Source organism: Atractosteus spatula, chromosome 3, assembly GCF_055471065.1.
Source record: "Atractosteus spatula isolate fAtrSpa1 chromosome 3, fAtrSpa1.hap1, whole genome shotgun sequence".
Taxonomy (NCBI): domain Eukaryota; kingdom Metazoa; phylum Chordata; class Actinopteri; order Semionotiformes; family Lepisosteidae; genus Atractosteus; species Atractosteus spatula.
In genome coordinates this window covers 65,824,612-65,851,319 of record NC_142708.1, presented here as the reverse complement: position 1 = coordinate 65,851,319, position 26,708 = coordinate 65,824,612, and the positions used below count along the sequence as shown (strand labels likewise).

The 26,708-nt window shown below is 40.0% G+C and overlaps 1 protein-coding gene across 3 annotated transcripts in view; it reads right to left on the bottom strand.

Annotated features, from left to right (window-relative positions):
* The window catches only part of LOC148838258 (prostaglandin D2 receptor 2-like), a 53,193-nt gene extending 28,005 nt beyond the window's left edge, over nucleotides 1–25,188 (bottom strand). Inside the window, exons 1-2 of one of the 3 annotated variants that reach the window (XM_088910534.1) lie at nucleotides 25,052–25,188; nucleotides 23,432–23,561 (exon numbers count right to left, since the gene is read on the bottom strand). The gene's annotated coding sequence lies outside the window, so the exon portion shown is untranslated. The remainder of the gene's footprint in view (nucleotides 1–23,431; nucleotides 23,562–25,051) is intronic. The other 2 variants (XM_088910532.1, XM_088910531.1) reach the window with 2 other exon arrangements.
* Nucleotides 25,189–26,708: the final 1,520 nt, after the last annotated feature.

Sequence of the window (26,708 nt, the reverse complement as noted above, 5' to 3'; positions counted from 1 at the left end):
CAGTCAAAGGACAGCACCACACTAATTTGCACCTGTTGCTTGTGCTTTTTTTGTGCTGTTACCTTTATTATTCTGTTAGACCACGGGTGTCTGGTAGTCAAATTTTGCCTTGGAAGATCTCAAGCTGCACCCTCTTGGTAGTGTGCCTCAACCACAAAGACAGAACAAACCAGTAGATTACAAAAACATCACAAACAAGCACACTCTCATTACCACATTTACAACTTTCTGGCACAACCTGAACATGACAGAATTTACAGTTTAAAAGGACTGGCATTAACTACTGATGTTTTTTTTTCTTTCCAGAAAGATCAAATAACAGAAACCGCATTTAAATGACCTTTTACTGTACATTTTTCTCATCAAGACATCCTTTTTGTTTGCATTCTGAGCAGTTTGTATTCAGAAGTAAGGCTGCTGCATTGGACATGCCCAAGAGAAATCTCAATTGAAGAAATGGAACAAGTTGCCCTTGATACAAGGATCCATAACTTTCCAATGCAATTCCACCAAGACTGGGTGTGATGTCACCCCCATAAAAGATTCAGTGTGTTTTGTGAACACCATGTTTGCCTCTCGAGTCCCACACTACCACTGATTCCCTTTCACTGGGAGCACTGGGCTCTAGGGTGCTACGAGAGAGCAGTAGGTTTACACAATACTGTATGTAGATTCTTGTCCACACCATAATCGTGAGGAATGAGCTGCTTCCCTCAGTCAGCTGACCAGTTGGTGTAAGACAATTGGTCGGGTTACTGAGGGCAGCAGCTCATTTCCCAAAGCATTCTGGGATTTGTGGTCCACACAAGAATCTCCATCTTTTTTGAACCTCCATCTTTGTTTGCCTTCTCACAGGTGCCCTAATGTTTCCTCCACAACTTGACTCTCCAGATCCATCTCCACTAAAGACAAGAAAAAGCTGAACGTAGAAACCTGCCTGTGGAGATGCCCTTCCTGCACGGCAGACCTGTGACCCAAGGCCTTCTGCCTTCCAGCCTGTGCTGAGCACACAATCTCCCTAAAACTAGATCATCCTAGCTAGCATGTGTTACAGCAGAGGTCAACAAAAAAGAGCAAGAAATCTTTGACTCGAGGTCCACAGTCCACACCCAGCTGGATACCTTCATCCAGAAAGTCAATTATCTGTCACAAAACACTCCCCTGGCCTAATACCAATATTCCCTTTTCCACATTTATCAGTCTTTTCAATCCTTCCCAAGATTCTAAAATACAAATTACTTATTTAATTTGCAGTGCCTTTATTTTTTTTCGACATTGAAGTTTTACATACAGCCAGAGGACTGAAAGATTGTTTTCTTTACAAATAATGAGTATTTAAGGAATGTAGAAAGAGACACATGTATTTAAGGGAAGCCTTAAGGGAGAAAAGATCAAGGATTTAGAAAGCCCACTTTTAAAAGATTCTGAAGATGTTTCATTTTAACTACTGTTTTCTCAGCTAAACTACACAAAGGATTTGACTGCGGTTATTTAAGCCATGCCATAGTGAGGGAGTAAAGGACAGTAAAGCACTGTCCTTCAGACAGAAAACTGGAAGGCAGTATAAACCAGGAACTATCTGGGAAAAAATCAATTTTCCTTGGCCCCCTGCAGAAGACCAATAATACGTTCCAGAAGCCATAATCCAATTCAGTCCTTGTTTTATGCTGAGCCTGGCTATGCCTGTGTCTCCAGAAATAAAATGTTGACTTTAACCACAAAAAGAATTACATGTGGAATGCATCACGATTTGTGCCATGACAGTGGTCTCAAGAGTTTATGCTGCCACCAGGCCTCTTCTCTTTGGCTTCCACATCAGCGCATGTAATAATATAAACCAGGAGACAGATTTCTGGGTGCAAGGAAATAAAATTGTTCATCCTCAGCCAGACTGTTTTCAAACATGTGAACGCTACAAAGCTTGAGAGGAATTTTTGCGGTACATTGTACAGTTTTATCTAAATTGGAGAAATAAAGATGTTTGGCAAAACTTGTACACCTCCACTGCTTTACATCCAAATGAAATCATATTTGCTGCAGATCCGTAGCTATCTTTGACTGAGTGAACATCTTTTAGTGTTACAAACGTCTTGATCATTTTCAGACCCATGTGAACAGAAAATTGCTTTCCTTTGCGATATGTATTTCTTTCATTTTGATCCAGTTTTTATCAAACGATGCATTAGTATTGCATGTTAGCTAAGAGCTTTTAAGCAAACCGTTACAAGAAACTATTCTCAAGTTGGGAACCTTTTCACTTCCTTCACTTTTGCACAGAACATTGTGGTTGCACCTAGAAACACGATCATCATGATTTTTCAAAAAAGGAGGTTGCAAAATAATTCCTCTTCTGAAACAGTAATAGTAGTTGTAGTCCCACTTGTTAAAAACATCATTGAGAAGATTGTCTGACAACTGCTTGGCATTTCCTGGAGCAGTGACCACAAATTCACTTTGTCTCCGCTGGAGAGATTTCCACAGAACTTTGGGTATTTTTTTTAGCATTTAATTTTTGGAACAATAATGATTTAACTTGATTTCTCAATTGCATGACAAACCTTCTTTCTTAAATCTGGGTAAGTTTTAATGCAGTGCCAATTTTTGTGGGTTGGACACAGAGAGAGATCTGTGGCTGAAACCACACTGACATCTCACGATGTCTCACTGCCTTGTGTTTTGTTTTTCAAAGATAAGCACGATCATGTCTGCGATTGAGGGGCAGAACCTTTAGATATGGGCCAATTACCAGTTAATTATAGCAAAAAAGAAGAGCAAAAGGCAGATTGTTCTCCTGATATGCTTTATCTGCAAGACTGTTTTGTGCACACCTCGAGCGAAACAAAATACCTGACTGGTAACCGAATGTCTGCTGACACAAATGTCACCTTTACTACCAGCAACCTGAGAGCAGGAGATCAAGATGAAAGCAAAACAAGGGACTTAATGCTTCTATACTTCATAATCTGAACACCTTCTTTGTGTACACAACCACTTTATTCTCAAACTCCTTTCTGGAGAGGAGACTCTTTAGAATGCTTCGAAAAACAGCTGGATGAGCCCCTTAGATCAGAACGCCACCAACAACAAAATGAACGAGTCATGCTGATGACCTCCTTGTCTAAGATCAGGAGAGCAGAGGTACTAAAGGCCTGAAAACAGTACTTCTAGTTTGCACAGTGTCATGCGGATCTTGAACAACTGGCCAGAGCAGAAATGTTCAATACTACACACCAGGAAGCATCTGGGTGCTGCAGTAGGACTGATGTGATCCTTGCACACACATGTGCTACAGGAGCAGCGAGAAAGGCAGAATGCAGCTCCTGTTGTATGCTTCTTGTGCCTTTCTCCAGTTTAAGTTTACTATAGTTCACTTTTTACAATGTTATTTTGCACTTTTACCATGGTTTGACATCCTCTGCTCATGCCGTCAATCTTCTAACCATTTTAGCCATTACAGGGTCACAGGGGAGCCAGAGCCTATGCTGGCAAGCAATGGGCAAAAGGCAGGGTACACCCTGGACAGGTCGCCAGTCCATCACAGGGCACACACACTCCTACCAGGGCCAATTTTCCTAGAAGCCGATTAACCTTCTAGCATGCTTTTGGACTGTGGGAGGAAACCGGAGCACCCAAACCTATGAGAACACTGGGAGAACATGCAAACTCCATGCAGATAGCACCCAGGAATTGAACCCATGGCCCCAGTACGGAGAGGCAGCAATGCTAAACACTGCGCTCCCGAGCTGCCCTCTTTGCATGATGTCCTACGATTCTAATATGCCTTCACTGAGCTTCTCTGCCTCGGCCTGTGAGAGTACTGTGAGAGACCATGCAGCTTAGTTTCTAAACTGTATTTATAACGTCTGCAAGCTGTTAGTTTGTGCTTCGTGATTTAATTTGGCTTATACTGATTTAAATTCCAATGTTAAATTCTTCTGCACTACTATTACAGATGGCATGAGTCACTTTCATTGTAAATACGATACAGTCACACAGAGTCTTAAAGTGTAAACAAGCTCTTCTTTAAATATTATTTGGGATTGATTTACTTTCCCACAATATGAACAAAAATAAAAATGGTGCCAACTTTATTTAAAAAACTGGTGGTTAAATGTTACATCACATTTACTTCCTTATTTATATCAGGAGTAGGTGTGTCGTGTTTGAGCTGCTCCCTGTATCTGTGTAACTTGTTTGTGTTCCCAGCAGTATTTGCATCTCCATGATTCCACCGGTGTTCAAACAAATTAGATAAGCAGAGCAAAGATGTTATTCAAGACAGGAACTTTATATCCAACTCAAAATGAATTGCATTAGAATAATTAAAGATGAAAATATAAAAATTAGGTGGAGTGGTGGTATAGTGGTTAGTGGTTAGCATTGCTGCCTTGCAGCAGTGGGGGCTTGGGTTCAATTCTAGACCTGGAGTACTATCTGGATGGAGTTTGCATGTTGTCCCTATATTCAGGTGGGTTTCCACTGGGTGCTCCTGTTTCCTCTCACAGTCCAAAGATATACTGGTAGGTCAACTTGGCCTGATGTGTTTGTGCTTGTGTCTGCCCTGCAATAGACTGGTGTCCCATCTAGGGTGTATCCTGCTTTGTGCCTGTTGCTAACTGGGATAGTCTATATCCTCAGGGTTTTATATACTTATTAATTAGAATTGACCTAGTTTCTTCCAGACTGAAGAGACTTAGCACCCTCAATATCTCTGTATAGGACAATCTACTGATTTGTGACCAGGACCACTGATTTGTGATCATTCCTGTTGCTCTACTTTGTACTATTTCTTAGGCTATACAACCTATATTTTTGACTGGAGGGTTCAGATGAGGTGTTCCTCTGAGAGGCTTCTGTAGGGAGAAGCTGGAAAAGAGCCAGGTGTGGTCAGTCAGTGAAACTGAGACTGAGGCCTCCATTAATGCAAGTACACCTGTTGACAAAGCTGATGAGTCAGCTGTGATAAACCAGGAGGAACAGAGGAGCTGGGGGCTCTTTGGGTAGAGGAGACTGGTGAACAGAGAGAAGTGAGTAATAAACTGTTATCATTCTTTAGAGGTTTGGAATTGATTCAACCTTTATAGTTAGAGAAAAGTTTCTATAAAAGTATAGTTAGTACTCTGATATGATTTAGAGAAAATAATTCCTGAGATAAAAGACTTTATGACATAGTTTGAAAAAAATAACAGTTTATTGATCGGCCATCCAACAGTCACCGAAACCGAATGCTACAGTATATACTAAATGAGGTCTTACAAACCACCTGCAGAGCTTCAGCACAACTCGATTGGATTACAGGCATGACTACCCAGAACTACATCATGCCTGTGTCTTTTATGACTCCAGTTGAGCGGATGCTTGTGATACTGTAAACTGTATACTGTAGAAGGGGGTACAGTTTTACCACAAGTTCAACATGCTTCATGTGGTAATGGTCACAATCATTGTTTCTTGCCCTTTTGACTACTCTTCAGCCACCAATGAAGACTGGAAGTATGGAACAGTACAACAGACATCAGTCTTTAATCCAGTCTAAAGGTGGATTATCAGTCTGTTTGAAAGGTGTAACATACAGCAAAGAAGTGCACTTGGTTGGTGCTGAGCACCACCAGTTACAGTGTCTGGCTGGAGGAGAAATGCATTTTTCTCAGTCATTCCAAGAGAAGAAGGTTTTATGTTTCCAGCTCAACGTGTCAAAGCAAGTATCCAGGAGCAACGCATCCCAACGCAGCTCACAGGTGTTGCATTTTGTTTCCTAGGAGGTCGATATCAATATTGACCTATTATGGGCCTGTTAAAACCGAGCTACCAATTCTATTGAACTGCTGTGCTCTCAGGCTTTTGTAGAAGGGGTTCTCGGGGCTGTTACTTAATTTAAAAAGACCTGCACCTAAACGCTGTTTTTAAAGAGGCGTGAACTTTCTCTTCCCTATTTTTGCTGGAATTTACAAAATGAAAATGTATGAATGTATGAGGTACAAAAAAAAACAAAGTTTCCAAATATCCAGCAAATTTTTAACTTCACACACCCTTTGAGACTAACAACACATGTTCTATTTGTAAATGACAGACTCATGTTAATGTGAGACTTCAGAGAAATCAGCACGTTCTAGCCCCGGTTAGAACACAAATACAGCCGTGTTATAGAGAACCATTTGAGAAAGAACTACTGTATAATGAGAAAATGGCCCAGGAGATTGATTAATCATATTTTTTTTATCTGTATAGTCTGAGATGTTCAAGATGAAGCCACTTATGAGATTAAATATCTTTATTTGATCTCCTATTTAAATGTTTAATTAATTTTTTATTCTGTGCTGCTTTGGCAGGTAGGAAAGTGAGAAGGCAAGAAGTGGCTTTTCTGAAAAAACAATTACAGGGGATTAGCAAGCACAGAAAGGAAATGAAGATAATGGCCTATATCCCTTCCAAGGTGGAGCCCTGCTTTGCACCTCCTGATTTTGGAAAGCCCTGCTTATTGCATCTACTCTTGCAAGAAATAAGTATTTAAATACGGTTCCTTGTAATTTTCTCTTGATTCTACACTATAAGGTGTATTGTAAAGGCTATGGTGGCAGCAGTGGCACAGTGGTTAGTACTACTGCCTCATAGCGCTGGGATCAAGGATTCAGAACCTGTGTGGAGTTTGTATGTTCTCCCTGTGTTTGTGTGGGTTTCCTCTGGGTGCTCTGGTTTCCTCCCATAATCCAAAGACATACTGGTAGGTTAATGGGAAAATTATCCCTGAAGTACGTGTATGTGTGTGAGTGTGTATTGCATCAGACAGCAATAGACTGGTGTCCCTTCTAGGGTGTACTGTATCCTGCCTTGCCAACATTGTTTGCTGGGATAGGCTCCAGCTCCCCTGCAACCACTCCAAAGTGGTTAGAAAATGGATGAATAAAAGAAAGCCACTTGATCATTTTCATGACAGAACTGTTCCTATGTTTTCCTATTTTCTTGTACCTATTTGTAGCAGTGCACCTTGCACATTTATCACAAGCACCAGTCTATGCTTGGAGGATTCACCATGTGGCTTAAACAATAACACACCTAAAGACTGATGATCATGCTTACAAGTTAAGATTAAACTCCTTCAGTGGTGTACTGGTGTACTGGTGTACTGGAGGCAGGATGTTTAGTACTTGGATGAAGACTAAAACCGAAGCATTTTCACTGGAAATGTGAACATACTGCATAGCCATATGACAATGAATCTGAACGTCCAATCACTGCACACCAGCACCCCCTGCCAATACCTGGGTGTACACTTTGAACCACCTGTCTAGCTCAACTTTCAAGTTTTAGAATTGTCGTTAAGCTTCTGCTGCGTGTTAACAAGACGCGGAAATGATCATTTGAAATCAAGCGCCAATTTTTAACTTGCATTTGGTAGGTGTTTAATCTTGGTCTACGTGTGCAAATAGACAAAACTGGGTTATTCCTTACCAGCTCAATTACAGACATACAGCAGGGGATCAGTCAGACACTCATCTTATGAAAAAAATCGATTTCATTATTGCACAGCTGAAGACAGATATCTCATTTTTTGTTTGCACAGGAGGGAAAGAAAGTCTTTGCTAGAACTTGCACTCCAGCTTTGATTATTATTTTTAATAACGTGCTTAGCGCTCTGTCCTTTCTTGGCCCATCCCATTACTTGCATCTCTGAGATAATTCCGTGACATGTATGCTGTGACATGTTGTATTTAACTTTGAACTCATTTATTGAATTGAAAAAAATCTTTTAAGTTTTATTTTACTCATAAACTTTAACTCTAACTTTTATTCAGCTCATTTGAACTTTATGTCATTTAGAAGGTCTTAATAACCGCAAACCAGTTTTCATGATTTTCTGAAAATCCTCTTTAACCATGAGCAGGCAATAAAACAGAGGAACAAAAGATTAGTAAAACCCAGATAGTGGCCATTGTTACATTGTTACTATTTGATGCATTTCAATCATAAGTACATAAAATGAAGGAAGATCCCGTGAGAATCCTATGAATGAGCAAACACTGGGAATTCTCGTTGTCAATCTGCAATACTCTCCTCTGCAGCAAAATGTTCTCTGATTTTTTTTTTAAATTCCAGTAAGTCAGCTAACAAGGTCTTTCATACATACAGATACGCCAGTGGAGTTGAATTGGTAGAACAGATTACATCATAATCTACAGGCCGGCACAGTGTTGGCGGTTAGCATAGACACAAACATGCACACTCATACCAGGGCCAATTTTCCCAGAAGCTACTCAAGAAAATGAGAGATTCTATTCGGAAATCACTGACAAAACCCAGCAAATGTCTTCAGAATGACTAGGGAAACATGGACCAGAGGTCACAAGGAGAAACTATATGGAAGTGCATATAAATCTAAGAACAGGAGGTCTTTCTTTATAGAAAGGGTGGTGGGAGTGTGGAACAAGCTGCCCAGTCACGTTGTTGAAACTGATACCCAGCTTCTTTCAAAAATGTGTTTTATCAGTTAACTTCTAACCACCAAAATGCCTCCTTTCCTTTGTAACTTTTATTATGTTCTATTGATACCTACTCCTGTAATAGTGTACAAAAACTTGCATTACTGTAAGTGCATTTGTTACATTATTTATTAAAACGGCCTTATAAGCAACACCCTTATAAGCAACTCAGTTGGCCAGTTTAGAAATCCATCGGTTTAAAAAGGATCTTCAAGTCAGTGGGGAAACGGACTCATGTTCCAGTTTATATGAGGCGACATATAACCAGTTATATATCACCTGCACTATATATCACTACATTGTTCAGCATTGATACAGTTTTACGAAGTCTCTTATCAAAGGGGCCTCTTTTGTAACATCCTTCTGCATTTATGGAGAGGCACCAGGCTGCTTGGTCAAGGCACACAAATCTTTAATAACACATAATTCTTAGTGAAATAATAGGCCATGACCAATGTATAACATTCAGACTGACAGTATGTGTGCACCCTTGCTTAAATAAACTTGCAATATTATCACAGGCAGCTTGTGACTAGACAGCTACAATGGTGCACACTTCTATAGTTCAGGGTTTTGACTTCTGGATATTTGCAGATATTTCGATAAGGCCTGCCAAAACCACACTTCACTTCAGCTAAAGATGCAGCTTACATGCCACTAAACCTTCATTTAGCGTATCACAGATAACTTGAAAAAAGGCAACTGAAACCAAATGCACAGGTTTGCACAGCTAGACACACACTTTCGGTAAAATTTTATATCAAAGATCACCAAAAACAAGAACAAATATCTTATTGTTCAGTCCTTCTCTTGTTTCTAGCTGATAACATTTTATACCAGAATGGTTCTGCATACTTATAGGATGTAATTTTCTTGGAATCACCTATCCATCCATTTTCTAATCGCTTCATCTAATCCAGGGTCATGGGTCTCAGCAAGCAACGGGCGTGAGGCAGACACACAGACACAGACACACATACTCATACCAGAGACAATTATTCCAGAAGGCAATTAACCAACCAATTAATGTCGTTGGACTATGGGAAGAAACCAGATCACTCAGTGAAAGCCCAGACAAATATGAGGAGAACCTGCAAACTCCACACAGATAGCAGCCCATGTCCAGAAGAGAACCCAGGACTCCAGCACTGCGAGGCAACAAAGCTATCCAGTTCTGCAAACCTTCTTAAAATCAGATGTGATTAAAACACAATAACTGAGTGATTGAACATGAATGCAAGCATCTTACTCTTACCTTGCGATATTCCCTGAGGTGGCTCAAAGGCAAAAGACCTGCGCTTTCACCAGAAAACAGTTATTGCAGGACAAGGCTTCCTCCACCTGTATAATACAGGCCTTCAGTCTATTTTTTGTGCAATCACTGATCATGCGCAGGCTTCTTCTTAATCTGTGAGGTACTTATCAAAAACTAACATTTGAGCCATGCAAGTGAAAGTACATCGTATGCAAATTTTATTGCATTTACAGTTTAACCCATTTATTGATCATATTAATCCAGAAAACTACTTCTAAGAAACCAATAAAGCAATTGCGATTAAACAAAGTCATAATTAAAATCACACTTGAACAAATTATGATTGATATCACGTAGTACACATACTGTACCTACTGCTTTAGTAATTACACTGATTATCAGTCATGGTCAATTCATGGCCAATTTAATGATATTCTATTTGGCTAGATTTTGCATGCCTAGATAAGTTTCCAGGGCTGCAAGTGACTCTATCACGCACTTTAGATACACAACAGCTCCTGATATTCAAGCTATATAATGTGAGCCAGCACATTTTTGAAGATTAAATTTTCAGTGTTAATTTCTTGGAGACTTAAATCGCTGTAATGCAATTACTTTCAGAAGGTTACTGTCAGAAACTGTCAGAAGCAAATAGACTAGAGAAACAAAATCTTGCCTGTTATTAGACAACTGAGATAAGTCTATTTTATAGCTACACTGCTTTAACACAACAACTCAACACAACAGTGAGTGGGTCCCACTCCAGTCAATTCCACAGACGCATGAGATCACTAGTAACATTTCAGTAGCTACTTTTGTCCGGAATTGCTGCCAACAGCAACCTTGTTAACCCTTGAGGCTGTCCCCACAGACACATTTGCCGGGTCTGCTGCTGTCTTCAGTAGTTAAAGAGAGAAATGCATTCCAACACTCATACTGCACAGGGACATTTGCATTAGTCTTCTTTAATATTAGCACCGCATACAGGGAGCAATGACTCAGACTGCAGGTTGCTGCTACTTTACTGTCTTCAGGGGTCCTGAGTCTTCCTACCACTTTATCCAATTTAGGGTCATGGGGGACCTGTAGCCTATCCCTGCAAGCAATGAGTTCAAGGCAGGATGGACCCTGGATGGCACGACAGTAGCGCACATATAAACAGACAAGCACACACTCACACCAGGGCCAATTTTACAGAAGCCAATTAACCTGCCAGCACATGTTTAGACTACAGGAGAAAACCAGAGCCCCTGGAGGTAGTCACTATCATACTCTCATTCCCTTGACATTTGATTCTCTGGAGATATCTGCAAGTAAAGAACTGTGCCCACCTGCTTAGCATAATGGCAGTATACAGTAGCTAAAGAAGCAAAAGTAGATGAGGGTAAAAATCAGCAGTAGTCACCAAACAACTTGACCGATGTCCTCTGGTTTCTAGGAGATGAACAAAATGATTCCCTCGCAGAATCTATCTGTTACATTTTTTTTAATTTATTGAGGAGAAACGATTAGTCTGCCGTATTGGTGAAAGTCAAATCCCCATGCCCATTTTGTTGAGAGTGTGAAGAACAAGAACTTTAAGTATCATGCTCTCTCTCCATGTCTTCTCTCTTCTCTGTTTCTGATATTTCTCCTTCTCTGTGGTCTTTTTGGCCTCATCCTCTCTCCTGTGCCTCTTGCACAAAAATATTGCCAAACCTTTGAACATTAAAATAAACTACATAAAGTAAAAAAAAAAGAATCCATTGCTATCTATTTCCATCCTCTCCAGAGACATCTTTTGATGTCTGAACAGAGCGCAATGCTTTCCTAATGATCCTCTCTCAGAACTTGAAAAGGCTCTGAAATGTCGCCAGACAAAAAGTTCAATAAAATATCCTCTTTACTGAACTGGAAAGCAATCACTGTGAAGAGCTGGATGTCATATCATTGCTCTTATATGGCCTGTGTGCATTATGAAAACACCTGTTATCAGATTAGTAGAACACAAATGTTTTAAAGTGTCTTTGCATGAAACAGATGAGAACCTGGGTGCTTACAGTAAATCCAACACCTGGTGTTTAGTTCTTGATGATACTTGATAAAACTTTTCTTTATTAAAATAGCCTGCCTCAATTATTGCAAAATTTAAAAAGCTTAATATTGCATTTACAGTTTACATTGACATATACAATTAATTAAATGTGTAACTTAGACAGAAGTATAGTTCTTTTGATTTAATGCAGTAAACGTTCCACTTTTTTCACTGGTTAATAATTAGCTTTTAAGGTACAGGCAGTGACCTTTACCTGTCCATAATTTAAATGTGAAATTTCCCTCTTCTGATAGTTTGGACAAACAGTAAATAGCTTTCATATTAATGTTGTTACTCCCTCTGTTCATGTGGGTTTGTTCCAGGTGACACGCTGGTAGGTTAATTGGCTTCTGGGAAACTGGCCCTGGTGTGAGTGTGTGTCTGTGTCTGTATGTCCAGCGGTGGACTGATGTCCTGCCCAAGGTGTGCCCTCCCTTGTGCCTGTTTCTTGTCACGACAGGCTTAAGCTCCCTCGCGACACTGAGCTGGAAGTGGTGAGACAGTGGATGGATGGCTTTATTACATTGTTACAAAAGACTGACATCAGAAACAGGCAAACAGAAAGAAATGGTGAAGGCTGTGAAGGGCTGTATGTTGTACCCTAGTAGAATTATGGTGACTAAATCGTACACAATATTCTAAATAAGCTGATACTAGTGCATTGAAAAATGTTATTAAAACATACCTGTAAATGTGACCTTTTGAACTATAGATCCTAACATCCCGTTTGACTTTTTTTTGCTTCCTCATAACTGTGAATGTGAACTCATTTTTACAAGCAGCTTCTTCAACTGTTTCCCATTTTGTATCTGTAGTCCACATTTTTACTATCTGCACCTAATACTCTGCACTTGTCTACATTTAACATAATCTGTCATTTATCCAGTCGTAAATTTTACCTATTTATTGCCTTTGTAGCCTCTACTAAGATTGCTAATTCTCCTAATTTTCTGTATACCTGAATAGTTTACTAAGCATTGTGGAGACTACATCACTGATATAAAATATATCAACATAAGCTTCTACAGATCATTTATATACTGTAAAACGATAAACAGTGTTCCTAGTACTCCACTAATTACATGACCCCAATTAAAACATTAGCCACTTTTTTGTATACTTTGTTTTCTACAATTTAACCATGTCTCTATCCAAACACATGTACTGCCTTGAAAGACGACTGTCTGTAATTGGGGAATAAATATTTTATAAGTGTATTAAAAACCTTTTGTAAATTTCAATATACCATGCATGAATATTGACTCTGTGTGGATCCTTTACTGTTGTTGCTCAAAAGTAAAGTTAGTTAAGCAAAACCAATATTTAAAATAATGCTGATTATCCTAAAGAACCTACAGTATTTCTAAAAAAAATCAAATTATCCTGTATTAGCTAAGTTCTAATTGTCATATCTTATTTTACCCCAGTTTGCAGTAATCATGCGTGCCATGACTACACAGTGGTTAGCATTGCTGCCTTGCAATGCTGGGGCCCTGGGTCCAATTCTGGATCTGGGGTGCTGTCTGTGTGGAGTTTGTAGGTTCTCCCTGTATTCACATGGGTTTCCTCTGGGTGCTCCAGTTTCCTCCCACAGTCCAAAGTCATGCTGGTAGGTTAATTAGCTTTGGTTAAATTGTCGTGAGTATGCAGGTGTCTGTGTGTGTATGTACCCTCTGTACCCTGGCATCCCATCTAAACTATACCCCCGTCTTGCGTCCATTGCGTGCCATTATAGACCCCCGTACTGGATAAACAGGTTTGGAATATGGAAGGACGAATGCCATTATTCACGACTATATTACTAGGAATAACAATCAATTGATCAAAAGATACCTGCAGTGATACAGGTGAAGGTTCATGTAGAAGTTCACTGCAGAATGAGGTCAGGATGGTAGGAGATGGTAGATTCAAACAGACATGTCTGGATTGAGAAACAAAAAACGTGAGGGGTCATTGATCATAGATGCACACTGAATTAAGTCATCAGATTAGCAGTAAATGGAGCGCTGCTTAGGCAATTATTAACCCATGATTTCCCAGTTTTCTACTTCCCTCTTTGTTTTACAGTCCCTAATGTTTGCATAGTCTGCAGTGTTTCTGTATCTCTTTATTGTAGGACATAATAAACTTTCTTTCAGTCCCTTCTGAATGTCATGCGAAATTATCTCTGGCACAGCAAGGTTTTCCACCTGATTTCACAGTCCAGCAACCCATACAAGCTGCACAAGGTGAGACTCCAATGAGAAGAGTGTATTAGGTTTAAGTGCTTCAGAGGATATAAATCTGTCCTGGTTAAATGTATTCACTACAACTTTATATAATCCAGTGATCTTTCACACTGGATAATACACTGTGAATTGAGTCATGGATACTTATTTTTTATTTCCTTCCTTGGAGTCTTGGAAATAATGAGGAGGTCTACACCCTCTGCCTCTCTCAAAATTGTCTAGATATACATAGCGTCCTTATGTCTCTTTTATTTCTGGTTTTGACAGCTATCTGTACAATTCTGCCCAAAAGATGAATACACCCTCCATCCCAAGATAATCCAAGGTAAACATTTCATGGGTTTTATAGGAAAAGGGGCTGATGAAATGTATTCACTGCAATAAATATGTTTAAGAATGAATGACAACCTTAAAGGTGTAACTACAACAACTAATAAAATAAAAACTCATTAGTCATAATTAGACAGACAATAATGTGCTAAACAAATATACCATTAGAATAAATACAACATAAAACTCAACTAAAGGGCATTTGAACGGGAATAGGTGTCACAGAAGTGTATTATTGAAAACATTTTACAAGAGATAAGGCAGTGTGATCTATTGTAACCTTGCAGCCTTCTTGCCATCTTCAAAAAAGAGTTCAAGCCATTTTGTTTTTCTTTTATTCTGTAGAAAAATGTGTCTTATGGCCAACAGAAGCTGGTAATACTTAATCACCCCAAGTCTAGTGTTGTTTATTCTGCAGTAGAAAATGAGCTTAGCCAGAGCTTACAAGAAAAAAAATAAATGGGTTTTTCTGTTTTTCACAGTAGGAGGAAGTGGAAAGACTTCTTCTATCAATTTACACTTTTATCTTGATATTATCTGTAGCTCTGAATTGTGTGTAGGCAGGGCAGTAGCAAACCAGTCTGCTTGCTACATTCTCTTCTCTGTCTACAATAAATGAACAAAAATTTATGGAATGAAGCTGTTCATGTAGCAGTCAGAAACTTGTAAAAACTAAAGTCTATATAAAGAAACATAAGTGTGAAATATAAGCATACTTAATAAGGATACATCATAGCACACTAACTCTAAATTCAATTTCATTCAGCATTTCATTGAAATTGAAAACTTGGAAAACCAGTCGTGAATGTTTGTTCAAAGGCTGATGTCATTCTTCTAAATGGATAATTAAAAGTAGGCCTGGTCTGATCCACTAAAAAAAATAGTTAAACAATTTTAAGGTAACAAAGATCTAGAAACAAGGACATCTAAAGTGATGGATCAAACAATAAATCAGTCCTGTTTTTCACAACTTATCAGCTTGATGGTGTATGATTTGTTTCAAATGCATAGAGTAACTAGTGATGTTCTCCTGATGACTATTACAGTAACTGGGGTGTGAATAAGTGTGACTGGCTCAGGTGGTCCATGCACCCGACAGCGACTTGCTTTTTATACAAGCCTACAGAATCCCAGATCTGTACAGATTCCAGAAGCCTACAGCTGGCACCCAGGAGAGTCTGGGAGATACAACTGATCTCAAGAAGGATAAGATTCAGTCAAGACAGAAGTATAATATTTTGGAACAGTGCCTTGCTGTCTAGCCACTGAGCCCCGTGGCCTGATTATTGTGATAAAGAGATATGCGCAACCTCACACCTTTATGATAAAGTCACACGATGTGTCCTGTGTCTCACCAGCACAATGAAGACCTGTAGATGTGCTCAATAGGGCCATTAGGTTCAACCACTCCATTGACAGCATGCATTAACTAGTTCAGCCAAGTGATGCCGTAAAAATAATGTTAATTTACATCCTTGGAGAACAACAGCATTGAACAAAACTGCTCTCACTCCAAGTAACAGCATGGCTCACTCTGCATTGGGATTTTGTTTTTAATGTGCAAGTAAGACATACAGTGACAATCATGCAAAACAACAAAAAAGGCATTCATGATAAAGACATAATAAAAAATTAAACAGTGAACAGGTTGTTTGTTGCGCTATCAGCAATACAGGGCAAGATGTAATATAAGATGTAATACCCTTGCAGTACAGCTTTTATCTGGGCAATCAAAGATCTAGGGCTCTCCATGAACAAGCAAAGGTCTAACAATCCCAAATCCCACTACATGCCTTATTATGTACATCTACAGTAGTTTATAGAATTGCTTTGCTCCAATAAGAAGGTAGCTACTGTTATTTAGACATGCAAAAGGCTTTATTTTGTTATGGTGTTAACAAAGCTCATTGGCAAAAAGTTGGAAACCACATTTTAACAAAATGATGCAACTGACTTAACTAGATACCAGACCAGTATGGAAGACTAGTCTGGGTTCTGGATGTGTCATTAGAATGTTGTGGGTTTGAATTGAGAGTGAGGCACAGCAGCGCCAGTAAAATATCAATTTTAAATTGCTTTAGATATAGCATCTTATTAACAAATGAGTCATTATACGCTGAGGTCCCCAAATTCTAGTATAGATGAAGAATTCAGTGCTTGCAAAAATTATATAGAACACAAGAAACAAAGTAGGAGCAAAACACAGAACAGAACAAAATAATATGCAAATATTTAAACGTGGTAATAAGTTTTATGGCAGAAACTAGGCATATCCAAAGACACTGTAATATAACACCTATACCACTGTTTTCCTTCTATGAATGATGAATAACAGGTTCTTAGAGTGAAATGAAAAAAAAAGGAATTCAAATGTTCTTTTGCCTTTTACAAAGGTCCAATTGTTTTAAATCTACTAACTACACAACTACAGAACTGCACATCCTAATCAACTGCCCTAATCCACATCGCACTGAAACAAAAGATGAATATATTCACTGTGGGACCTCTAAGGGGTTACAAGGACTTCTGAATAAGAAACATCTTATCCATGTCCATCCCAAGCAAAATAGAAGGATGATCCGAATATAGTTATAAAATAATTGTGAAGAAGGGAAAGCTGTGCATTGTTGTACACAAAGGAGTGAGGAAAGGGTAAAGAGATATTTGAGGATCTAACTGCTTGACTGTGGAATTCACTCCCAGACCTACAAGAGCACAGAATCCCTCCTGCCTGTGTGTCTTAACATCACTAAAAAAGTCTGTTTTCCAGATGAGCATTTTATAGCCTGTAGAAGCACATATTTTGCATATATGCATTTTTGTGAATGATTGAAACAGATGGATATTAACATCTTAAAGATCACAGCCTTTCATGTTTAGAATGTCTGTGAAAACAGTCACATTTCCAAATATTTATTTCAATGCATATGTATTATTTTCACTCTCCTTCCATAATTTGTTGGAATGCACTTTTCGGCACATTTCCAATGAAAACAATCACTTCCTTTCTAAGACTCAAGGGTATTTAATGGAGAATGTTGTCAAATATTTTTTATTTACCCAAAAATAAGTATTTGCTAACAATACCGGGGCCCAAAGTTAAATTCCTGGGGTGCTATCTGTGTGGAGTTTGTATGTTCTCCCCATTTTCGAGTGGGTTTCCTCTGGGTGCTCTGCTTTCCTCATACAGTCCGAGGCCATACTGGTAGGTTAATTGGCTTCTGGAAAAATTGGGCCTGGTGTGAGTGTGTATGTCTGTGTTTATGTCTGTGTGTGCCCTGGATGGACTGGTGTGCCCTGCCTTGTGCCCATTACTTGCCAGGATAGGCTCCAGCTCCACAGAAACCCTAAATTGGAAGAAGCAATTAGAAAATGGATGGATGGATAGATAGATGATATTACCAAGATCATGACCTGGAGAGGGTCACTCATTCCTGCCTCATGCTCAGCTACAGTATATTCAGGATGGTCATTAAGTCTTCCCATCAGAATCTCTAACTGTCCTTTATATCTCTGGATTTTGTGACATTGTTTATCCATCCATGTGTCCAAGGTCCCCTCTGTGTATTCTGTGAAGGTCGAGTGAATTGAAAAGTTGATCAAGTGAGGGATAGATCTTGTACTGTAGGTTGCCTATTAATGTGTAAAATTTCTGAACAATCAATCGCCCTTTACCAATTTATTGGCTCAAGTAATTTGGGACTGACCAGACGCAGTCCTGGAGCTCTACAAGATGTTGGGATTTCTGTTTCTGAAAATCTCTAAACTCAAATTGTCTGTTCAGAAATGGTTGATTTAAGGCTGTATTGTGGCTCTGCAGGGCCAGATGTGGCCACCCTGGGGTGAGAGAGTTAACTGTTTCACAGCCCCCAGAGAGATGTTAGGGTTAAAGTAATCATTCCCACTTTGGATAAATGTAATGGAAGACAATAAATCAATGATACAAAGAGAATTTAGCCTAAAATGATGTGACTATTTGTCCATAGACATGGTAGCTGATAGGTGAATATGTCCTGTACACTTGGATTAAGAAAAATACTCTAAAGGACTAAATGAATTCTGAAATGCTGACAATGTTAAAGGGATCGAAATTGTGGTTTAAGCAGCAATTTAACTACCCAGAATATAAACGATCTAAGTAAAGATCACATGGTCATTGCTGGTTTAAGTTATATCCTTCCATCCCTCTATGTTCAATCTTCACAAGAGCTTCCAAAGCTACGCTGCTGACGCAGGCTGCTTTAGTACGTCAAGGACCATAGAAAAGACCAATAAGATACCGAACTGAAGTCCTACTCCTGTTGAAGATCTTTAAAGTTTTAATGATCATTGAAGTTAATTAAAGATCCTAGAGTGTTTTACACAAGAGTAGGGGTTTTATCTGAAGGGAAAAGGCCAAACCCAAAACAGAAGGCCTTGAGGTAGGCCAGGATATCTCTCAGTTTGTTAAGACAAGCTTTCAGTCTTGTCAGAGAGAGTCACTTACAACCATGATAGGTGTGGCTGTAAGCAAGATTGGGGAGACATACAAAGAAATGTAACAGTTCCAAACTGGGCTAGATGGGCAGAATGGCTTCCTATGAAGGGCAGGTTAAGTCATACTGTACAGACATCAGCGGTTTATGCCTGGTCCATGCCAGGATCAGGGTTCCTTTGGTTTGCCATGCAGCAGAAACTGCTGAGACTTGTCAGAGACGCATCACATATTACTCACAGCCATTACTCAGACTGCAACAAAGAAGGAGTGATCTGACAGCAGGCGTGTCAAGAGTGGATTGTGCACAGCGCACAGATTCCAAATAGGAAAGGCATTAAGTAAACGGGCAGATCCAAAAATACAGTAAGAACCACTGGCCATTCCTCTATAAAAAAACAAATATTTACCCACGTATAAATGTTCAGGCCTAAGATGCAGTTGGAGCTTAATGCTCCACCATTGTAGTAGAATTCAAGACGCATTGCAAAAGATATGAAAATAAAATTGAATGGGTTCGGGGTTAAGTCTGTCCCCCGTCAGCCAACGCTGTGGCTGAAATACGAGAATCCGCTCTAATTTGCATCAGCCGTCTTCTGATGCGCCCCAGAAATCTCTTCTTGGGGATGAAACAGCGATTGCTGAGATTGCTCAACTGCATGCACGCAAGGAGACAGCTGGTCTGAAATTGCTACATTCCTTCGTGTAGAAAGGGTGGCATGGAGGCACAGTGGTTGGAATTGCTGCCTCACAGCACTAGAGCTCTGGGTTCAAATCCATCTGTGTGGAGTTTGTATGTTCACCCTGAGTTTCTGTGGGTTTCCTCCCAGCGTTCAAAGATGTACTGGTAGATTAACTGGCTTATGGGGAAAACTGGTCCTGGTGTGAGTGTGTCTGTGTCTCTGCCCTGCAATGGTACAACTGGCATTAGTTACCATCCTGTGGGGGACTGGCACAGTGGTGTGGCAGGTTAGGTTCTGGGATGGGATTGTCATTTGTAAGGCGTTTGAATTTTCTCCCTGGGTCATTGTGGGTTATCTCTGGGCGCCCCAGTTTCCTGCAACCTCCCAAATTTGTACTGGTGAGGTGAACTGGTGTCTCTGTGTGTGTGCACTGTGATGGACTGGTGTCTAACCCAGGCTCTGGGCTGCTACCAGGAAAAGGATAATGGACATGATAATTGAAGGATGGATGGACGACCTTGGAACCTCATTTTCTCATTAGCATTCCTGGACTAATACACAGAGTTGCCAGGAGGCAGTTAATTTACATTTACTGGCAGCATGATTGTAAATGTCCTGCACTGCATGTGCAGAACGTGATAATGTTAATGATGTTAAAATTACTGGTTCATGTTCTTTGTTTAAAATCCTTGCATCACAAACCAGTACTTAAATCAATAACAGTACTAAACATCAAACATCTGTGCTTAATTATCTCATAATGTGGCCATTTGCCTATATTTTCTACATTAAAAATTAATTAATTTCCCTGAAAGGGGTAATTTGCTAAACGTGTAATATTAGCAATCTCGTCAGTGAAAAGGTTATCTTTTTTTAGGTTGGCCTAAAGTTACAAATTTCAGTGGGTTTTCAGCCGAAGGAAAAGATCTTGAAACGTGATCCCAGAACACTGAGATTGACAGCCCTGCAATGATTTTAGTTGCTTTGTCATTTACAAATTTGACAAAGACTGTGCACATCTGCAATTAACTCTTCACAATTTTCCTCATATATGCCAAAATGTCATTTACACTAGAAGGTGGAGTAGACAGTTTTAATTTCTGGTTGTATAGTGAAATATTTAATCAATTACAACCTAAAAGCCTGACAGGTGATGTTCAGTAACTAAGTGTGAGGTAAGAGAGATGGCTTTGTGGGAGAGGTATCTGTTAATGAACAATACCTATGGAATGAGGCAGAGCTGGTCTCATTGAGTAATTGGCGGTTGGGTATAGGCTCTGTGTGGCTCTGTTCTAATCTAAGCTCATTAAGAGGTGTGTCGCAGGCTCTGAACAAGTGGGCTGCATGGCAGTTTGCCAGGCCTGAGTGGGTGGGCTGGCTGAACCAGGGTTGAGGTGGAGGTGTTGAGACCTGGGGGAGTGTGGTAACAGCCAGGTTGCGTGGAGTCTAGATGGCACGGGCACTGAGTTCTGAGTACTCCCTGGTGACACATAATCTTGGAGAGAGTAAAGGACAGCCGCAAACCAGTTTGCAGTTTGTATCGGGGGCGCAAGCTTTGGTTAAAGAGCAAGGTCCCTGGACAAACAGGATCAGCCAGGGTCGTCAGTGTGGAGAGTTTAGTGGTTGTTCGAGAAGTTCTTGTTCTTGTTGAAAGATTACTTAAAGCACCAAAGCTAAGGAGACATGCTGGTAGGGATGAACTTGCTGTGGTGAGTGTGGTTGTCATACTAACGTAAGGATGTCTTGCAGTGCTGTCTTCCCACTTCTCAGTACATTACTTATGCAGCAACCTGGACACGCACTTATACAGCAGGATGTTTACTGGACCGCTCCAAGTGAAGCACCTTAGTTGGAGAATAGGGACGACAGCTGTGTCCCGCCTAGGATTTGAACCTGTAAACCTCTGGTCCACAGTCCTAACAGCTACTCCAGGTTGCTGCAATTTCATGCTTGACTAAGTTTCACCAGCACCCATTTACAGTTCAGTCCTCAACCGAGCTGTGAAGTTATTCTCTCATCTCGTACAACAGCCTGCTCCTGCTATGTTGCTGTGTTGTGGGTTGCTATCCGTACGCCTGTTACCATTTGGATTGATTGTGGGTTTGGGTGCGGCTCCTCACCCCTGGGCCTCCTTTGTCCTGTATGTTCTGTATGGTCAAATCTAATCTTTTTGCCACAGATATGAGAGACATACAGCTGTCTGTTTATGCAAGCTTCTGATTCATCGGTGTAGACCGAGTAAGACTAAAGTTTATTGTTCCGTCTGACTTCCTCTATGACTGTTTGGTTTGGCAACAGATCTGCCTGCTCCTCTTGTTCATACTGCAGAGAGGGTCATGGGCTGTCATCAGCCCTCTATTGAAGACTTGTACAATTCCAGTGTAAAGACGTGGACAGAAAGGACTGCTGATGACCCCTCCCAACCAGGCTACTACCTGTTTTAGAAATGTTCCTCAGGAAGACTCTACTGGTCTCATAAAACCAGAACCACCCAGTGTCTGAGCAGGCTCTTTCCAAGGGCTGTCTTTTGGCCTAACTTGAATTCCTAGTTACATGTACACTGCTTTAATGATTCCTATTGTCTTGCTTGTGGATGGTACATGGAGAATTGCTTTTCAGTACCAGGTACACCAGTAAATTCCTTGTACATAAAATGTACTTAGCGAATAAAGGTGATGCTCATTCTGAAGTAGGAGCTTTCATAACTTCTCTTTTCTTTGTGATGCAATAAGAATAATTTCTTCATTTCTCTAAGTCTCATTTGTCACTTTTCACTTTAGGGTTGTCAAATATAATTCACTGTATTGTGTATAACATCTCAAAAGATCGCAAGGCATTTTATCGATCCAGCATAGGAGAGAAGCCATTTCATCCAACACTGCAGTGCTGCCCCCTTCTGGCACAGACAGCAGCTATTCTGCGCCAGCAGCCCCACTGCACAGGAAATCGGACAGAAAAGAGAGAAATTGCTTCACATGAATTATGTAGAACCTTTAGAAAAGCCACATAATATAAGCAGAGAGGGGAATTTAGTCAGAATATTTACTCTTACGAGCCTACACGGTTAATTATACTGATTTCTCCAGATATTGCCACATATGTTGCATATGATAAGAAAGTCATATTTGCATGAGGTAACAATAGGTGTTTGCCAAACTCTCATTATTTCAATAGGGTTATTTGTCAAAAAATTACAGGTGCTCTGTCATCCCCTTTTTTACATCCCTCTTTTTAGGAACATAAATTCCCTCACTCACTCATTCACTGTAAGCGCGTTGTCTGTCACTGTTTGATTCCCAGGGGTCTGGGCACACATTGCACAGACATGTGTGATCTATGCATCCACCCATTTTTTAACCATAGTTCAGTATCGTTGGGGAGCTGGAGCCTATCCCTACAAGCAACAGGCAAAAGGCAGGGTACAACCTGGACAGCACACCAGTTCATCACAGGGTTGACAGACACCAACATGCTCACACCTCAGACCAATTTTCCCAGAAGGCAATTAACCTACTAGTATGTTTTTAGACTGTGGGACAAAGACAGAAGAATCCCATGCAAACATGCGGAGAACATACAAACTCCACACAGATAGCACCCCAGGAATTTAACCCAGGTCCCCAGCACTGTAGGGCAGCAATGCTAACCACTGTGCTACCATGCTGCCCATGTACAGTCTGCTTGTATAATTGTAATACTCACATTTGGACTTGTATACTTTATGTAGTAATCTTACGTTTAACCTAAAGAACATGTAACCAGTTTCAGAAGAGCACAGTCATTGATCAGCCGTTTTCAAAGGAATCCTAGTTATCCTTCTGTATTAATCCCAGCTACATTAGATTTCTTACCGTTAAACAACTTATCCTGTATTTTTTCAGTAGGGAGGTTAGTAGATCAATTTCCATACCTGTTATTCATTCTGTGGTTTCTGGGAATATTGTCCCTGGTGTGAGTCTGTGTTTGCCCAGTTATGGACTGGAGTGTATTCTACCTTGCACCTGTTGCTTGCTGGGATAGGATCAGGCTCCCCTGTGACTCTGAATTGGAGCAAGAAAATGGATGGACAGTTTTAGTAATTATTTAGATTCAGTCTTGCACATTTAGGGTAATTATCATGATGGGCCCAGGTATGATGGAAGAAGATGTAGCTCTCAGTGAATTGATCAGAAATACCTACAACAGCCTGTCACACAAGATTTGTCAAAGCTTACTGCCAAATATTTGTGAAACAATAGTGAGAATAAAACAGAGTATTTACTGTGCCAACAGGAAGGAATTAACAGGAATGATAAAGACGAGAATGTTCTGCAATACATTACTTGGAATTTTGAGTTTCCTTTGATGGTGCAGAAACAGGAAATGTTTAAATTTCCAGAATGTAAGGGTAATCTGTATGACCATTACTTCTATTTTCTATATCATTCATTAAGAAGTGCATCTACTGTATGAACTGTGGTGTTATTACAATTAAACCACCCACCAGTAACACACTAACAACAAGTACAGTGTGTTGCAATTTATTTTCTGGGAAAAGTTTTGAGAGACTTCAATCATTATGCTCTTAAATTACTTGTATTTCAGTAAAATGCCGATTTTTGTGACTTTCAATACACAAGTATATCTGCATTAGAAATATTACAAGTTGAGGCCATTGAGTCTAATTAACCCATGAGTTAATTGCAAGTAGGTAATTGAGCTGACAATCTGTTTTCTTATCATGATAGTCAAAATGTCACATCGTCAAAAAAATGCATTTCTAGCAGATTGTGTCATTCTAATATAATTCTAAGTAATTTTAACAGATCAACCATTAATTTAAACCTTATAATTAAGATGTTTGTAAATGAATGCCTGTTTTTTGCTTCCCCCACAATTCCTAGATAAAAGATTTAAATTGTGTGTCATCATAAACACCTTACTCTCTCTCTCAAGAGAAGAGTCTCAGGCCCTGGTCCAGGAGAGGATCATTTTGGTTACTCATAAGGATCACAATTTTTTATAGATTGGTAACAACAGTAAGTAAGCTATTGATAAATCAAGATAGTCATCTGAAGATATCTTTTTATTTTAGTCCTGAATTTCTGAATTACTTAATTTAACAAATCCTCGGTTTAATTGATCACAGTGGGACTGTCCCAGATCTATAGAAACTGGTGATTTTATTGTTATCTATAAACATGCTAGACTAGGGCTGGCTGTCCATGAGCTTGGAAGGTGATTTCTGCTCGAAGGATATTTTAAAAGCCTGGTCTTCTGAGTGACTCCGATGGAGCATTTTCAAAGCCTTTGTATGTTTCTTTTTGAATTCCGACTTTTGTTTTTTAAAGCTATTTATATTCCGATTTAATTCAGAACACGTTGTAAATTAAAAAAAAACTGTGAAACGCTGGCTTCTGTACAGACATCTGGTTCTTTTTAGCGTGTGCTAAAGTAATAAAATCTATTACTTTTTAATACACCACACTTGTAATGGTGGAGCATAAAGGATTTGTGAGAAAAACAAATATTTAAGTGAACAAAAGCTTACCTTGCGGTAACAGAACTGTTTGGCTCCTAAGACCTGCGGGTCTGTTATTGTGGCGCACTTTTGAGCGTTCCCAGATTGTAGATGCTTTTGCGGCACTTGCCTCCTTAAGGAGAAACCGCCGGTCTTCTGTGCCGACTTGTTAGTGCGAGTTAGGAAATACGGCAGCAGATCAGATATCTGAAGCAATGCAAATTTGTATTTCCCTGTTGCCGCGTGCTTGGTGTTTGAACTGGATACGAGCCCAGTCTGGTCCCTTTTGTTTTCGTTATTCCCGAGGGGCATAAAGCAGAAACTTTCCAACCAGGACTTCGTGCAGAAGTTCTAAATCTTTCTTAAAGCGGCAGAGCTGTTGTAAAATGCTAGGACGTGCTATAGATCGCGTACCTGGAAAGAAAATCGTAAAGGCGTTTCAAAGCTGCGATGTGCAGTTTCAGGTACGTGTTCGCCAACATCAGATGTTCTGGTTTTGAAATGATCAGTTCGTCTGCCTCGCGTCTTTCTGTAGATGACTGCTGTCTGTAGTCCTTGCGCGGTTTCGAATACAAAGTAGGTACTAAGCAAGCAAAAGGAATTCATTGTAAATGGCTTTCGCTTTAGGGCCGCACAGTGGCGAACTGATTAGCATCGCTACCTCACTGGAGCCCTAGGATCAATTCCGGATCTGTGGTACTGTCTGCATGGAGTTTGTATGTTCTCACCATGCTGTGTGGGTTTCTTCCAACAATCTAAAGACATACTGGTAGGTTAACTGGTTCTGTGAAAGTCTGGCCCTGGTGTGTGTGTCTGTGTGTGCCCTGTAATGGACTGGCATACTGTACCTCAGTCTCCACTGGCAACCCCAGTGCCTGTTGCTTGCTGGGATAGGCTCCAGCTCTACCAATGACCCTGAATTAGAAGAAGTGGTTAAAAAATTGATGTTTTTTTTTTTTTTGGGGGGGGGGGGTACAGTAACTATAATTCTTGTGACTGAAATTTAAACCTTTATTAGAAATATCAGTAGTTTTTTTCCCCCTCTGTGAATTGTACCTCCTCTACGATCTTCATTGCCTACATCAGGTGCAGAGAAATAGATACCTCTGGCTGCCAGTGAAGTTTAGAGTTTAGTCTATGGTCCCGTATGCAATCCACAATCTGATAATGGTGGAGCTTTTTATGCCCAATTTGGTTATGAGAGACCATACATTCCACTCATTTGACCTCTTGTTTGCATTTCTGTACAAAAACCAGGATGTGGAAGTCTGTTCTATTTACAACTCGGAACAAAATTCATTTAAAACATTTTTTCCAATTTTTATCAGTGTTCATAGGGCAGCACTCAATCTTGACCGTGCCTGGATGAGATTTTTGAATCAGACGCTAGAAATGAAGAGACTGTGACAGGATGAACGGCCTCAGTTTGTTTTGTCATTCCCAGTTTCCATCTCTTTGCTTGGCTTTGTTCCAGGAAATTGTTTTTGTTGTCAAGGTAAACAGTCATTAAAAGCCACCACGTCAATAGATGGGGTTGGATAGGACAAACTCCCTTCAACATTATTGAGCTGAAGGGCTGAACACGCCCTTTGATCTATCCTGGCCACTATCGAGGATGCAGAAAAGACAGCGTTTCTGTGATTGATTCATCCTATTGAAAGAAATGTTTGACATCCTAACAAAAACT